Below are 16093 nucleotides of genomic sequence, written 5' to 3' on the forward strand. Positions count from 1 at the left end.
TGTATTAGATGTGATTTGATGTTTTTTGGGGGGTCCAGAGTGTGTGTGTGTGCGTGGGAATGATGTTGAGTGAATCTGAGTCAGAGGGGAAATTCATCTTTCAACTAATTCCTGCTCATATTTCTAACTCAGTTGAATCTCCTAATTTATTGTCACCTCCACCTTTCGTAACAGCTCCCTAATAGGGCATGAGATACCAGTGAAATGAGCAGCAGATTTTGAAGAGCCCACAGTAAATGCATCCTTCTGGTTTGTCATTGTCATTTATTTTCTGAACTTTCTTTCCCTCCCCTTAAGTCCTTGATTCAATCCATGACAGTTTCTTTTCAGCTCAGATGGCTACTCATTTTTCACACCAGATTTTGTGACACACTATATCAAATACCTTACTGAAAGCTCAGAACCACTTAATCGATTTCATTCCCATCATTCATTAATTTAGTAATTCTATCAAAAATAATCTAGCTTGGGTGGTACAATTTGTTCTTCGCAAATGCACACAGATCTTTTTTCCTTGGGGTTTTCTATCTCCCAGACATGTATGGAGTTCTTTTCTACTTAGTATTCTATTACTGAAGTGCAGTCTGATATTAAACTCACCAGAAGATACACTCTGACAGCCGTAGCAGGTAGGAAGTGGTAGCAGGACCCTTTCAGTCATTTCACTGTAGTATGGTAGGAATAAGTAAGCTAGATTTGAAGACAAGTGACATCCTATAACACATGAGGAATCTGGTGGTTTCAGCCCTATCATTGTAAGATTTCTTATTACTGCATTCTCTCCCAATAACTTTACATCTTCAGTCCCCCCCAAATGTTTTCACCATGTCCTGAAATCTCAGGATCCATTTCACAATGCACCATGGAGTCTTCAGTTTTAATCCCATAGGTTAGCACTCAGTGTACCAAAACAGCCAAGCCTTTTTGTATCTCATTCAAGCTATCAGCAGACAGCTGGTTCCAAGAGAAACTTTTTAAGAGGCATTATTTCTCGTTTCCTTCCACTGAGAACTGGAATGAACTAGGACAGTATAAACACTGTAAACTTGCAAACAAATTATTCTTACACAGTTTGGTCAATGAACATCTTTAGGTTTATGTTCTTGGTGAGAAAAGCACTTTGAAGCCTGATGGGGCAACTAAACAATTAACTGCTCAAAGGCTGTCACTTTCAGGAACCTTCTCTGATCCCAGGCCTTTCATTTCTCAGGCAGGGCATTAAGCAGGTGGAGTGTTTCACATGCAAGCTTTACCTGGTGTTCATCTGTACATGTACTGTCCCTCAGTGCTGACCACTGGGCTACTCAATCTGCAGTGGCTGGTTGCTGAGCATGGACAAATATTTCTTTTATTCTTGTAGCCCACAGAGAAGCCAGAGTGGGATTAATAATTTTAAAATCCAAGTTTTCAAGTGGCAGATTTGCAATGCAGTTGTTAAAGAGTGAGTGTTGTGTTTTACACTGGCATTAGAAAACAGGAGTCAATCTCAACCTTCGTGTGGAAAAAAACCCCAAGCCTAGGTCTTGGGTCTCGCTCTGACCTCTGCTGGGTAATGAAGGAGTAAACTGAGGGATTCTGTGAAGTTTTCTTTATTTTTGTCAATAAGAAGGTAAGAACAACTTGGTACCATCTTAACCCAAACAATTAGAGAAGGACATGACTATTAAGGGGTTTTTACTGAACTCAGTCTTAAGACAGGACAGAATCCAGGGGATTGTGACTTTGTTCCTCATGAAATTAAGGAAGAAAGGAGGTTCTACAGCTTCTTTGGAGTCACTACCTTTGGATCATTTTTCATGAGACTGAGGTGCATATAAGTAACCCACTCCTAGAGAAATATTTCTACAGCTTCTACCCTAGAAGCAGGTTCTACAGGGCAGTGTGGAATCACTAGCTCAAATCAGTATTAGCATGGGGACCACCATGTTCCACTCCTGAGAGTTTTATTGGCCTCATTTCCCCTCCCCATTACTTTGTTTCACTCAATGTTCTAATAGTCTAATTGCCATATGGTTTGTATTTGCTATATTTTTGCTTTACACAAGATGTTTTAAGTCTGCGTTAATGTGGATAATCAAGATCTGATTGCATGATGCTGTGGGGGACAAAAAATTTTGAAACCAAGTGGCCTGTGACACATACCTCATCCCCTCCTTTCCAGTCTAGCCCCAATCCAGACGTTTTTGCCTAAATGTTGTATGGAACCAGTCAGCTCCAAGAGCACCTCATGCACAGCAGACTGAGCCTGGCAGAGCTTAAGAAGCAGAGAGAAATGGGAGCTGAAAGAGGAAGGGAGGGCGGGGAAGAAACAAATAGATGTCCTTTTCAACTTTTTTAATGACTGAAAGAATCTGGGCAAAAGGGTAGAAACTTTACATTAAAAGCTCTGTTAACATTGTTTTTTCCAAAGGAAATTTATTTCTACATGTTATTATTACAAGATCAGAGATGTTTCAAGGGTACTGCAGAGTCTGTGGTCACAAAACACATTCACACTGAAAAACCATTTTGATTTCTATCTTCTGTCTCCTCGTCATACAGAGACACTATCAACACCTGCATGTCAACCATGAACCTCAGCCCAGCAGGACTTCCAGAGATGTTAGCAAATCTCATTTAACCTCCCCAGTCTCTGCTAGGAAGCTGTGATTTCCACCGTAAATAACAAAACGGCCTATACACACTATTTCTGAAATTTGAGGACAGTGAGACCTCAGAACTGCCTGATGCTTGGCCTGATATTTGCTGTGACTTTCTATAAAACATCCTCATTAGAAAAGAGATTGAGGGCCCTCTTCCTGGGAGCGAGCAATCACAAACAACACACTCACTTCTTGCTGCCAAGCAGCTCCTCAAAGCTTGCTTTCTGAAGCTCTTGAATAGCACTGCTCTGCTTAATTGCACAGCCCATCACACACCATGACAGGAGGACTATCTATCATTTTCCCCCCTGCTTCCCCTCCACTTCCCCATTAGGTTAAAGCTTGCCTGGAGGGCCACAGAAGCATCCTCCTGGGACAAAGAACATTTTCAGGCTCAGCTAAACTTACTTTACTATTTCTTCTGTCCCCATTTTCCCAGGTTATGGCCTCTGCTGGGCTTTGTGCCCAAAGACAGTTTTTCTCAGGAAGGTGCAGACAGCAATGCCTTGATTTTCCCTTTTTATGTCAGAAAAGCTCAGGGCTTGAAATGATTAAAGGTGATTAGTCTGACCACTAAGGCATTTACCACAAGCTTGCCAACTGGATCCCATTTGACTTTTGTCAAGAAAAACAAAGCAAACTGCCATTTCAATGACTGAGAATGAGGTGCTGATTTGTATTTATTTCAGTAGAAAATTTAAGCTTTTACGAAGAGGATAAAGTTCCACTGAGACTGAGTGACAGATTCTAACATAAGAAGCTTTACCATTTTATTCATTTATAAGAGTGTATTTGTATTCACTGTAATGCATGACAATTCCAAATAACCATCTTTTTTTTTAATATGTTTCCATTGAAATATGTTAACAGAAGCCTTTTTTCAGAAATCCAGTATTTGCAGCATATTTTATGCAAACAGCTATCCTTCAGGGTTAATGTCTGTTCTCCAAAGGTGGGGGAAGAGCTCTTACAGTCTTACTAGAGTGAGGCACCAAATCTGCAACCAGCAGAAAAAGAGGGTTAAGTCCTGATTTCACCACGGTCTAGTGATACAGTGCATTGACCTCAGTGCTGACAGTCTAACTCAGGTTTAACTAGGTCTGCTGGTGTTAGTAAGTGCTTCCCTCCCAGCTGTACTAACATTACCCATGGCTCCCACTCCAGCTCTACTCTCTGTTTCCTTCTGCTTCTCTGGTAGTTGTGCTGTGGTTTATGACTGAGTAAATATAAGGGAAAAGTGTGAAAGGCTAAAATCTTTCATCCAGCTCTTCAGAGGTGAAGAGCTAATGTACTAACCAGCATCTCCATGGAGCAGAGGCATCTTGAGAAAAATGAACAGAAAACAGGAGGAAACCAACAGTTTGAAAAATGACCCACAACTTCAAAAGAGCATTAATCTCTCTTCAGATAAATGTACTGAGGTTAGAGAACATTGGGGATGTTTAATGATTCAGTGGGAAAACTTTTCAAAGGCAAAAATAGGAGTAATTGTCTTCCTGACATTCATATTTATTGATCCTAGGTTTTTTTACTGTTATTATTGAGTATTTGTGTTTTAAAACTTCCTCTGTGGTAGCTAAAGGGTATAATGACAGACATTATAGGAAAGCTTAAAATAGATATTTTAACCATAAGGATGTAAAAAAAAATAGAAGTCAACTGCAGAAAAACAGCTACATCATCTTTTTGTGTATATGTGTGTGTGTTTGTCCTAGATGCTGAGTTAGATTTCCAAACTAAATGTCTCCAAAAGTTGACTGGAGGATGACATTTCTATTTTGTGGCAGCTCTTCAGGTTGTGACATTTATTGTTACTGCTGTGCTTTTTTTTTTCTCTGCACATGGATAAAAACAACCTGTTTCCATTGTTTGCACAAAACAGAGCTGTGTTGAAGCACCAGTTTTCAGTATCTGCCGCCTGCACCTGTGACCCCTGGTGATGGCAGGGCTGCCACGGGACACGGGGCCCTCTACTCTCTTGCTTTTTAAGCCTTCAGAAAAAGTCTTGCTGAAACGGAGACCTTCCTGTAAAAAAGCATCTGCCTGGTGAAGCAGCCTATTTCCTGCATGATAAATGAACAGCACGTACTAACCAGTTCTAATGGGCAGGATATGGGTGAGTGGCTCAAAATTGGTATAAGAATAGGAACAAATGGAATGGAATGGACTGAGGGATAGGAAAAATGCCCATTTGCAGTGCATTTCTTGTCACAAGAATTGAGATGGATTTCTCTAAGTGCGATGATATCCCCTCTTGTCCCAGTGGTAGCATTTTTGAAGAGGGTTCTGCCCCTACAGTCTCTGACTCAGTGGGATCAGAATGAAAGTTACACCAAGCTTATTTAAAATTTGCATCCCAAATATTTTTTTCTTTGCATATTTACACTGTTGATTGGCATTAGCATGCAGTCTGGTACCAGAGGAAAGCACAGAGTAAGTTCATCAAAGATAACAAGTAATTCTGAGTAATGACTAAATGGCATTCCCACAAATCTACTCTTAAAGAAGAAAATGAGTAGTTCTGGTTGTAATTACCAACTCAGCTTCCATATACTAAGCTAGCTAGCATTTATGAATATCGAATTGGGCTCTAGCTGACTATGTTAGGTATGTGTCAGTTTATTTTTCTAATGCAAAGTATAGTCATTATCACTAGAACTGTTTGTTAAAGTTGAAAGGAGATAAATCATTAATAGGGGTGTCATTTATTCATTATGGTTAAAATATATATATCCACTTGTCACTTGAATGAATCCAGTTTCTTTTCTCATCTCAGCTTATTGACATTACAAATGAAAAGAGCTTCTTTACTGCATTCCTGTTGGAGCTTAAAGCCTTTACAATGGTTTATTGATGAACTAGTATTTTGAAAATCAAGATTGCTGAGGCTTCAGATTACAGTGACAATTACATGGTGTTCTGTTGCAATGCTAACAATTTGCATGGGACTGATGATAGCTTGACATTAAGCAAATAAAGTATTATTATTGTAATTTAGTAGAGAATTTTGTAGAAAACACTGCCTTGGACCAATGCACAGACACCTACTACAGTGTCATGGTATCTCTTTCATGAAAAAATTTAACCACTTAAATGCCATTCAACTTGGCATTTGTAACTGCACAATGCAAATACAGAACTGCTAAGTCCTGTACACACTAAGGCATGTGAGTATGTTCTTCCAGGGGAAAAAGAAAATCTACTACAGATTATTTATCAGTATTAAGGAACTTGTGCACCCCATGCTGAGAGGACTGACCCTTAAAGACCTGCTATGAGTGTATGTGGTAGCATACAATCCTGAAAGATATCATTGCTAGATGAACAGAATTTTCATCTTTTTTTAAACCTATTTATTGCTGTCTCTGCTAATAGCTACATCCTCACCAGAAAACAACTAAATACATTCATTATACTGAATATATTTTGATAAAGCATTGATCTTTAAAGGACATCTGAAAAGCTTGGTACAACAACAGAGAACCAGGCAACATGCTTTTCCTGACATACCCAGTACCAGGTGTCAGGAACTACTTTAGGACATTGAAACACTACATGTGCCTGTCCTTAAATTGGCTCTTAAACTGTCAGCTCTTTCATCAATGAGTAATTTATGGTGTACAATGAAAAACATTTGCTCTTTCCCAGGAGATGAACTTTGGGTTCTGGTGTTACAGTCTCTTGACTATTGATACTCTTGAAAGTGATATGAGCAGTCTCACTTTATTTCTTCAAGCTGAATGAGGGCAAAGGAAAACCAGGAGGGCGCTGCCCACTCCACTGCTACTCACTCAGGAGCATCCTGTTGCTGATCTGCATCTTCTTGGAACGTGTGCTGTGTTGGCAGCCTGACCTTCAGTATTTCAACTTCTAACTGAATATTAGCAGTTCTGATGTCTGATCAGACTCAATTGCATGAGGACATACAGGCACCCTTGATTCCAATGCAGGCCCAGCTGCACAAGCACTGAGAAGTTAAATTGTTCATTCAGTGTGTTCCTTGAGCCAAAATATTCATCAACATCAGCTTTGAGTTGCACCTTTCGGTTAAAACTGGACATGCACTGATGGCATACTCAGTTTGAACAATGAGAAAATAAAAGTCTCTGGTGTTCTGTCAGCCATCTAGGAACATAAACTCCCCACAAGAAGGGGGAAAAAACTTTGTCTCTGCTAATGCTGATTAGTGGTGTGACATCTTCCCAGAGACTGCCAGATCTAAGAAAATATTATTCACTTTGATAAACCACATGCACCTACATAACCTAGCATTGCACTGAGGGCAGGTATGGATTAATGACACAGATCTCACAAGATGAAATACATTGGTTGGTGCTTTAATACACCAAGAATACTATTCACTGCTGACTAAGTCAATAGATTTTTTTAATGAAGTATTTTTCTCAAACAGATAACTTCCTCTCCCATCCCCACATTGTCTCTGAAAGCAATGAGGGCATATCCACAATTTTCTTTCCTGCTGTTCCCTATTGTGGCTTTACTTGTTGAGTGTATATTGATGAAATTTCTGTGTTCTGTATGAGCTACTATTCTGTGCTTTATCACTTCAGACTTTCAAGAATCATTACTTGGGTCATAGACTCTGTAAATTTTACAATAGAGTAGTGATACATTTGAACACACCAATGAAATTTATTGTCTTTTATTTTCATTTGTACTGAATTTACTCAAATTGCTAACTTTTGAGAACGCACAGAGTATACTATTATACTTCTATTTACAAAGCATTCCTATTGTTTTTGTTATTAATGTTCTATAGTTTAATCTTAACAGAACATAAAATATACATTTTTCCTACCTTTAAAAGAGAAAAGATTAGTGAATTTTAACCTACGACAAGATCAAGAGATTTCTATTGTGTTGTATTTTTTCCAGTTGTCTCTGTGGTATACCAACTGTAATGATAATATGTCCTGTGCATCCCAAAATATCATTGTCAAAGACCAATACGGTAGATCACACGTTCCAATCGGCTAAGTCACTTTTATAATTTTTAAGCTTCAATAACAAACAGTTAAATATAAATAAATGAAAAAACATATGCAACATATATATTATGTTCTTTATCCTTTCTTTTATTTATTAAAAAATACACTGTTCTTGTAAATATATAGCAAGAGACAAAAATCTCAGTGTTAGGAGAAGAATGTAACATCCAATGGCACTACCAAGTACAACAAGTCTGCTGCAGATCACAAGATGCTGCTGCAGATCACAAGATGCTGCTACAGCCACTGTCCTTTACTCCTTTTCCCACTGTAGCACTGGGTCCTGGAAGCCCTTGTGCAAACCCTGATGTACATTGGGTAGAAGATCCGCTGGTTGCAAAGTGCTCCACAGGGTTTTCTGCAGAAGCAAGTGTACATTTTATTTTGTTTTATCCCCACTAGAGACCAATGTCTTGGTTTCATTCACACTGACAGCATTCTTTCTGGCTCTGCTGGGAGGGCTGGAATTGCTGGATCAGCAGTGTTTTGATCTCTGTAACACCTAGTTCTGTTCTAAGCCAGGTAAGTAGGAATAGAACATGATTCCTCAGTATTTTCCATGGATGCACCAGTGATTCTGCATCCTCTGGGACAGAAGTTGCTGACAAGCAGTTAGGTGTGAAAACCATGCTGAGTCCTTATGAAGGGAGAAGCATATGAAGGGGAAAACCGACAAACTCAACACAGTCTGTCTTGCAAAAGACCAGGGGAGAATGAAGTATCTTGTTGCTCTTCTCTGTGGTTGCTGAAGTCTTTTCAGCAGGTACATGGCCATGACAATTAAGTGTATGAAGGGTGGAAGCACAGGCAGCATCCCAGGAGGTGTACAGAGTCTGACATACACAGGCTGACTTGGAGCTAAATCTGGCAAGGGGTGTGAAGGGCAACAAGAAAGTATTCTACAAGTTCATAAACAGCAAAATGAAGACCAGAGAAAACGTGGCCCCACTGCTGAATGCACCAAGGGGAACAAATGATACAGAGAAGGCTGAGGTATTTGGTGCCTTCTTTGCCTCAGTCTTTATGAGGAAAACCATCCTTCAGGAATCCCAGGCACCTAACACCAGAAGGAAACTCAGGGGCTGGGAAGACATACCCTGGTGAAACAGGAACAGTTTAGGGAGCACTTAAATCAACTGGATGTTCATAATTGCATGGGGCCTGGCAGGCTGCACTCGTGACTGAGGAGGGAGCTGGCTGATATTGCAAGGACAATCTTGATTAACTTCAACCATTCACAGCAACTGGGAGAGATTACTGAAGACTGAAAGAGAAAATATCACTCCTTACTTCAATAAGGCAAGAACAAATATTCAGGGAACTACAGGCCAGTCAGTCTCACCTCCATCTCTGTGAATGTGATGGAGAAAATCTTCCTGGAAAGCATTTCCAAACACGTGAAGGACAACAAGGTTGTGGAGAGTAGTCAGCAAGGATTTACAAAGGGGAGAACATATTTGACTGACCTGATAGCCTTCTACAATGACATAACTAGCTTAGTGGACAAAGGGAGATCAGTGAACTCTGTTTACCTTCAGTAAAGACTTCAAGATCAACTTCTGTAACAACAAGCTGACAAATTATAGGTTAGAAAAGTAGATGGTGAGGTGCATTAAGAGCTAGCTGAGTGACCAGGTCCAGAGTGTTGTGATCTATGTCCCAAAGTCCAGTTGGAGCCAAGTAATTCCCACTGTGTACTCAGCACTGGTGAGACCACACCTGGCATGCTGAGTTCACTTCTGGTCTCCCTAGTACAAGATAGATTTGGACTTACTGGGGCAAGTCCAGCTAAGGGCCATTAAGACGATGAAGGGACTGCAGCATCTCTCACATGAGGAAAGACTGAGAGATGGGACTGCGCAGCCCATAGAAGTCTCAGGGTAACTTATCAATTTAGATATATAACTTATGGGAGGGACTGCAGAAGACAGAGCCTGGTTCCTGTCAGAGGTGCCCAGTAACAGGAGAAAAGTCAAAGGACACAAACCACACAAAATTCCATCTGAACATGACAAACCAGTTGTTTACCATAAAGGGGCCAAATACTGGATCAGATTGCCCAGAAAGATTGTGGAGTCTCCATCTGTGGAGCTATTAAAAATCTGACTAGACATGGTACTGGGCCCTGCTTGAGAAGTAGGGTTGGACCAGAAGATCATAGAAACATAGAGTGGCTTGGGTTGGAAGGGACTTTAAATATCATCTAGTTCCAACCCACCCACCATGGGCAGAGATGTCACTTGGTAAATCAGGTTGCTCAGGGCCCCATCCAACCTGATCTTGAACATTTACAGGGATAGTCCCTTCTAACATCAACCATTCTGTGATTCCATAACAGTGGATATAATCTGCCTGGTCCATCACACAGATCTCGAGATCCTTTTTTGTTCCATTACCACCTAAAATGAGTCATTTTAATCAGATTAAGTTTTGCAACAGATCATAACTGGAAGTTACTCTTCCAGTGAAGAGAGTGATCAGGATGATATAAGAGTAGCAGGGAAGGAATCAGCTGTGACTTCCAGTTTAATCCAGACATTTCAGTGTCTAATTCATCATCTCTCTCACTTGGTGTTAGTCAGCAGACACAGTCTGTCCCATGATTACCCATGGGCAATAAAACAGTGGTCACATTACAACAAGTTAGGAGAACTCTGCTGGCAGTGTCTGTGACCTTAGCTCAACCCTGTGAAAGATAATTTATCTGAATGGCAGTAACCAAAGAACCCAGCTCAGCAACAAGAGCCCTTTATAAGAAACATGGACAGGGTTAGGGCTGAGGAACTGCAAGGTAGAACTTTCATCACAGTAATTTTTCTGGACTGCTCCACAGGGAGTTGTAGAGAGAGCTAGGGAGTCTCAGACAGTAGACACCTCAGGATCTGTAAGTTTATAAATACTTCCCCTGAACCAAAGTCCCCATTAAGAACACAACTAAACTTTAGGAAAGTTATAAATTCCATTTTATGTGGCTTAGGACCATTTCTTATTAGAGCTGGGAAGGCTAGATATAAATCTCTGTCCAAAACAGTAATCCTCTTATACTTCATTACTAGCACCACAAGCCTCTGTGAAGTGGTCTCTATCAGAACCATAATAACACTGGGTTGTGGCTAAGCTCTCTATCCCAAGTTCAGTCACAGCAAACCCACTAAAACATTAAATCTGTGCCTTTGATTTATTAGTACTCTCTAAGCCTTTCCACAGCCAGGTGTGGGTTTGATGCAGCAGCTAGGAGCTGAGAGGGAAGGAAAAAGATGTATCACATCTCTGCTATGCCTGACTATGAGACCACTTCATTTCAGGACATACTATCCTAACAAGCTGCTGAAGATAGTTTAAACTAATCTGTTATTTTGCCTTGCTATGAACTGGATAGTGTATAACTCTTGGCTGAGAGTCAGTAACTAACTACAATGGCTCTTCTGCTCCATCTAAGGGAAAATTCAAACAGGTGAATTTAAACTGATTTTTGTCCTAACACGGTACATAAGTGCTCACATGGGCAATTAGTGAATTGCAGCTATCAGCCATGACAGATGAGGAGCAGCAAAGGACAGTTTCTGACTTTCTCCGCTCAATTCTGTGTGTCCTGATCTGCTCAGTAAGATTAGGAGAGTCAATCTTAGATGCTGATCCTATTTCTTCCACTGTGTTGTGAAGTTTGCATTTAAGCTCCAAGGAGAGTTCGACTGGACTAGGCTAGTCAAGTTAGACTAGCCTCTTTGTCTTTCATTTAGCTGGAACATGAAATGTCCTGTGCTGAGACTGTGTACACCTACCTAATGGCTCTCCAAAAACAGATATTGCCTTTAAAAAACCTTAAGTTTGTTTAGCCTTTGCTACAGGCACAAAAACTCGGGGGTTTTACAATAACCTCTAAGATAAAGGGCGAGAATATAAAAGTTTGGTGCTTAACCTCCAGCAAAGTCAGTGCATGCTTCCTGGGATATGGCCTTTCCCAGCAGACACTTCTGACTGTACCTGCCTAAGACTATTACGGCACACAAGCTGCAGATAATGCTTTTACTGGGCATGTATTCAGCACATTCATATTCTCTCCCCACACTTTTGCACACAAGCCAATTTTTTATTCCAACAAGCAAACCAGTTAAATAATAGCTTTGTACATAATTTTTGTAAATAAATGGAAGTTTGAAATGTGCTTATTTTCAATAGGATAGCAGAGTACAAAATAGTACAAATGAAGAACAAATTCTTCCCTTTTTCACACAAAATTGGGTATAAAAATTTTTTAAATTATTCTTTAGCTAAAAATGGCATTGAGTTCTCCTGCTGTTGTACTCAGAAACCATGTATCAAAAATACTGTTAACTTGTCACAGGTAGCCATGCCTATTTACTGTCGAACCTTTAATCAAGTGCTATTACTTGCTTCCTGTAAACAAATAACATGCAGGTAAGAAACAGGGATTCATGTGACATTAGCCTGGTGGTAAACCTGAGCTCCAACAGCACCACACACAGGTTTGTGCTCGTGAACAAACTCCCACTCAGAGCTCAGCGTTTATTTTTAGGATGTCGTGACTATTTTTGTTGTTAGAGAGACATCTTGTGGTGTATCTTATTAACAGTAAGTAATAAAGAAAAAGTCTATTATAGTTCAGAAATTGTGGTCTATAAAGACTCCGGTGGTTTTGCATCTTCCATGGCCCTGCTTTTCTCAAAGCTTCTTTTGAAATGGAAATACCCTTATCTCAAATTGCACTTCTGAGTCATAGAAATATTTGTTAGGGACTAGGAAGGAGAACATATTTCTCTTCCTTTAAAAAAAAACATCAAACCTGAATTAAAAGGGTTTGGAGTGTAAAAAAATAGAATTTACAGCATAGTTTTATCCCTTCCTAACACTCGAGGTACTGATCAAGGCAGAAGGCAGTTGGTCTAGCTTTATTAATGAAATATACAATTTTTTTGCAGCCACGAGACTTACACAATATTCTGGAAACCATTTAAATTAAAATAACATTGTTACTGAAGTTATATAAAAAATTGATCTTTAAAAATAGCAAAACTGTGCATTGAAATGTCACCTGGGGGGCTGACAGATTGCAAGGGTTTTCCAGCGACAGAGGTACTTTACATCACACTTAAAATTCCTGTTTACAAATCTGTAGATAATTAAAAAAGATGGACACAACTGAACTAGAGTTAATAAACCAAATCAGAAACATCTTTGAATTTTGACAGATATCTCCCTCCATTAGATGCAAATCTTTGCACACTGCTATATAAAAAATTAATGCAGTGAGCAAAATATTACTGAGCTTCTGGAGAATCAGTGTTTGGAGGAAAGACAAAAACCAAGTCTTTTGATAAAACAGAATGCCTCTATGCATTGAAAGTTTCCCCTCCAGAGCTTTGAACAAGACCCTAACACTTTTTCATCTATGCATATAACTGTTCTCTTGTCCATTAATAATCTGTAATTATCTATTGTCCTTTCATTGAAAGGAAGAAAGTGCTATGTAGTCAAAGATCATTACTGGTCCACCCTCTGCTATCAGTGAAGTCAGTGAAAATGAAATGGTAATTATAGAGGATCTTTGAAATAGTATACAATGATTAACATATTTTTTTAAATATCAGGTTTAAATTTAAAAAAAGCCCTGCAGTATTATGCAATTGCTTCTGCATGGCTTATTTCGTTAATGTCCTTTGCTCATCTTGTCTGTTTGTTCTAGGTGGGCAATAGCCTTTCATAAAATGAAGGTCACAAAATATGGACAGCTTAAAAGTGACATGGGAGAGGTACAGCCCAAAGAAAAAGGATCAATGATAGGGCAAACACTGAAGAACAGACTACTGTAGACTAAACTAGAACATTTCAGATGGAAGGGACCTACAATGATCATCTAGTGCAACTACCCAAAGAGAGAAGCTGCTTCAGCACACAAACTGGAGAGCAGGCAGACATGATTCTCAGAACAATGCTGAATACTTTTAGCTCAGACACCCTCTAACCAAGCAATGAACAGTCCACTCAAGTGAAGTATGAACACAGGCCACTGGTGGAAAGGTATTCTGCTTTCTTTCAAACTCCCTAAAAGTTAGAAGCCAATAAACCAAGCAAGGATAACTACAGACCTCACGCTGACATTGCTCTGTACGTTTCTGCATCTTTCAATCATATCTCCACATTTTTTTCATAGCATAGCTCTGAAAAATTAAACAGTATTCTAGTAATGCTGTTACTATTGTTACACATACCATCAAAGTCACTTCCTTGTTTCCCTTTTCTCCTTCTTTCTAAAACGTAGCCTTAATAGTTGATTTTGAAATGATCACCTGCTATGAACTTTAAGCTATTCTTTGAATCACTCATTTACCAGGATAGTGAGTAAGCAAGATCCAATCCAATTGGAACCAATTAGATCCAATTTAGACATGCCTGAGATGGCCTCTAAAGAGTTAATTTGAATATGATGGACAGGATAGCCAAAAACACAATGCTAAGACAATGTAGCCCCGCTGAAGAATACTTAGTGCTGGCTCAGACGTTGCTGAGCCCTGTAATGACTTCTAGTTATAGATGTGGGTCTTCTGAATCACAGTTCTTTGGACTGAGTAATTGCATTTAATCAGGTAATGAGGTCCTCTCTGTAAAGCAACTTGTATTCATTACACTCCCTGTTTGATCTTTATGTCATCTTTAAACTATCCAGGTGAAGATTCTGTATCATCATCTACACAACTGATCTTAAAAAAGAGCCTTGAAGTACTTTAATGACCCCTTTGGAACCTGCTTGAGACACGCAGCTCTGACAGCCTGGTATCAGCTGCATTTCAAGACTGCGTGATAACACAGCTTTAAATCTATATGCTGTGCATGTTAGTTCTCCCATGAGAATATCTTTTTTTTTCCAGAGTGTGCAGTATTACATCAAACCCACTGGAGAAATACAACACTATCATATCAAAACAACTGTTTTGTTCCATCAGATCCACAGTTCACTATAAACACAAACATTTGTTTGGGAAGATCTATTTTTCATTAAATTATGATGATTGACAATTTAAGTTGTTATTTTTAACAAAATTTACCCTTTTGACTTTGTATGGTTTTTAAGCAAATAAGTACAACTTTGAGTTTCCTTCATTTTCTCTAAAACAATGTTGGAAATCCACACTGACACGTCTTCAGGTTTCCAAGTTAATTTGAAAATAAATGTAATTTAATATAATTTCAAGTAGAACTTTAACAGCACATGAATTATTGATATAAATATATATAATTTTAGAAGATGCCACCAGATATCCTCCTTTCTGCCTTTCTTATCCAGAAAATGAGATGTTTGTCACAGTGACCTTATGATCATTGCCATAAAGAAGCCAGCTTCACTATAAATAAAGGTCTACACCTTGTAACTTAGGCAGCTGTGTGATTAGACACAAGCCTGGCATTTACACACTAATTTCTGAACAGTGAATTCACTTAGCAGTTACTTTGGTCAAGCTTGCCAAGTGTAACTTAAAGTAATACCAATCAATAACTGGGTTTCAATAATTTTTTTCAGGAATTTTGAATTTAAAGCTTTGACCCCACACAGCTGGTCACCGTTCATTGTGGCAGGATCCATCACAGTACCTTTTCCATACCCCACATATGATTCAAAGTTGGTTTTCTGGCAGATCTGGAGAAAGGAATTATGCAAATAAATAGAGTATTCCCCAAATCATTCTCATTTTTACTGCTGGGAAACAAAATGTGCACTGCAAAGTAGTGACAAGGACCAGAAAAGCTTGACTTCTACCAACTCCAAGACATAACATTTTTGTTTTGACCATATTCAATATCACAGAATGCTGCTAGTATGAATAGTTGATGCCAAGTCTCTTCTTCTGCAACAGGAAAGAGCATTTGCAGCAGAGAACACTGACTTGATGGCCCCAAACCTGGCAGTGGCTGTGAAAAACAAGGGTTTCAAAAATGTGGGTAGGAATGTTGTGCCTGTTCCATGCAATTGGAATCAACCTGCACATTCCTACCCAGTGCTTAAAGTTAAACATGAATGAAAATTCACTCTACTGAAATTAGAGACGAAAAAAATACCTTCCCATTAGTTTAAACAGATTTGGGATTGCCACTGAAAAATATAACATTGGGTGTGTTTTGATTCACATTAAATTCTCTGGGTCATAATATCATTCTGGGATATATAATTTGTATCTTGCAATAAGAGAGGGAAAAACAAAAGCTGAATAAGCGGCATTTTAAGGTTTCTAAATGTTGTTTCAGAATCTTCTCCATGCTCTTGCCGTGACTTTGCTCCCTTGGGTGTTGTCACCTGAATATATGTTCTCTTAAGACAATCTTTACATGAGGTATTAATAGGCAGATATTGTACAGAGTGACAAATCTCTTTGCCTAGATTATAATTTTCTACAATTCATTGTTTACTCAAGGAATTTTTTTCCCAGA

This window comes from Pithys albifrons, chromosome 4 (assembly GCF_047495875.1).
Source record: "Pithys albifrons albifrons isolate INPA30051 chromosome 4, PitAlb_v1, whole genome shotgun sequence".
Classification (NCBI taxonomy): domain Eukaryota; kingdom Metazoa; phylum Chordata; class Aves; order Passeriformes; family Thamnophilidae; genus Pithys; species Pithys albifrons.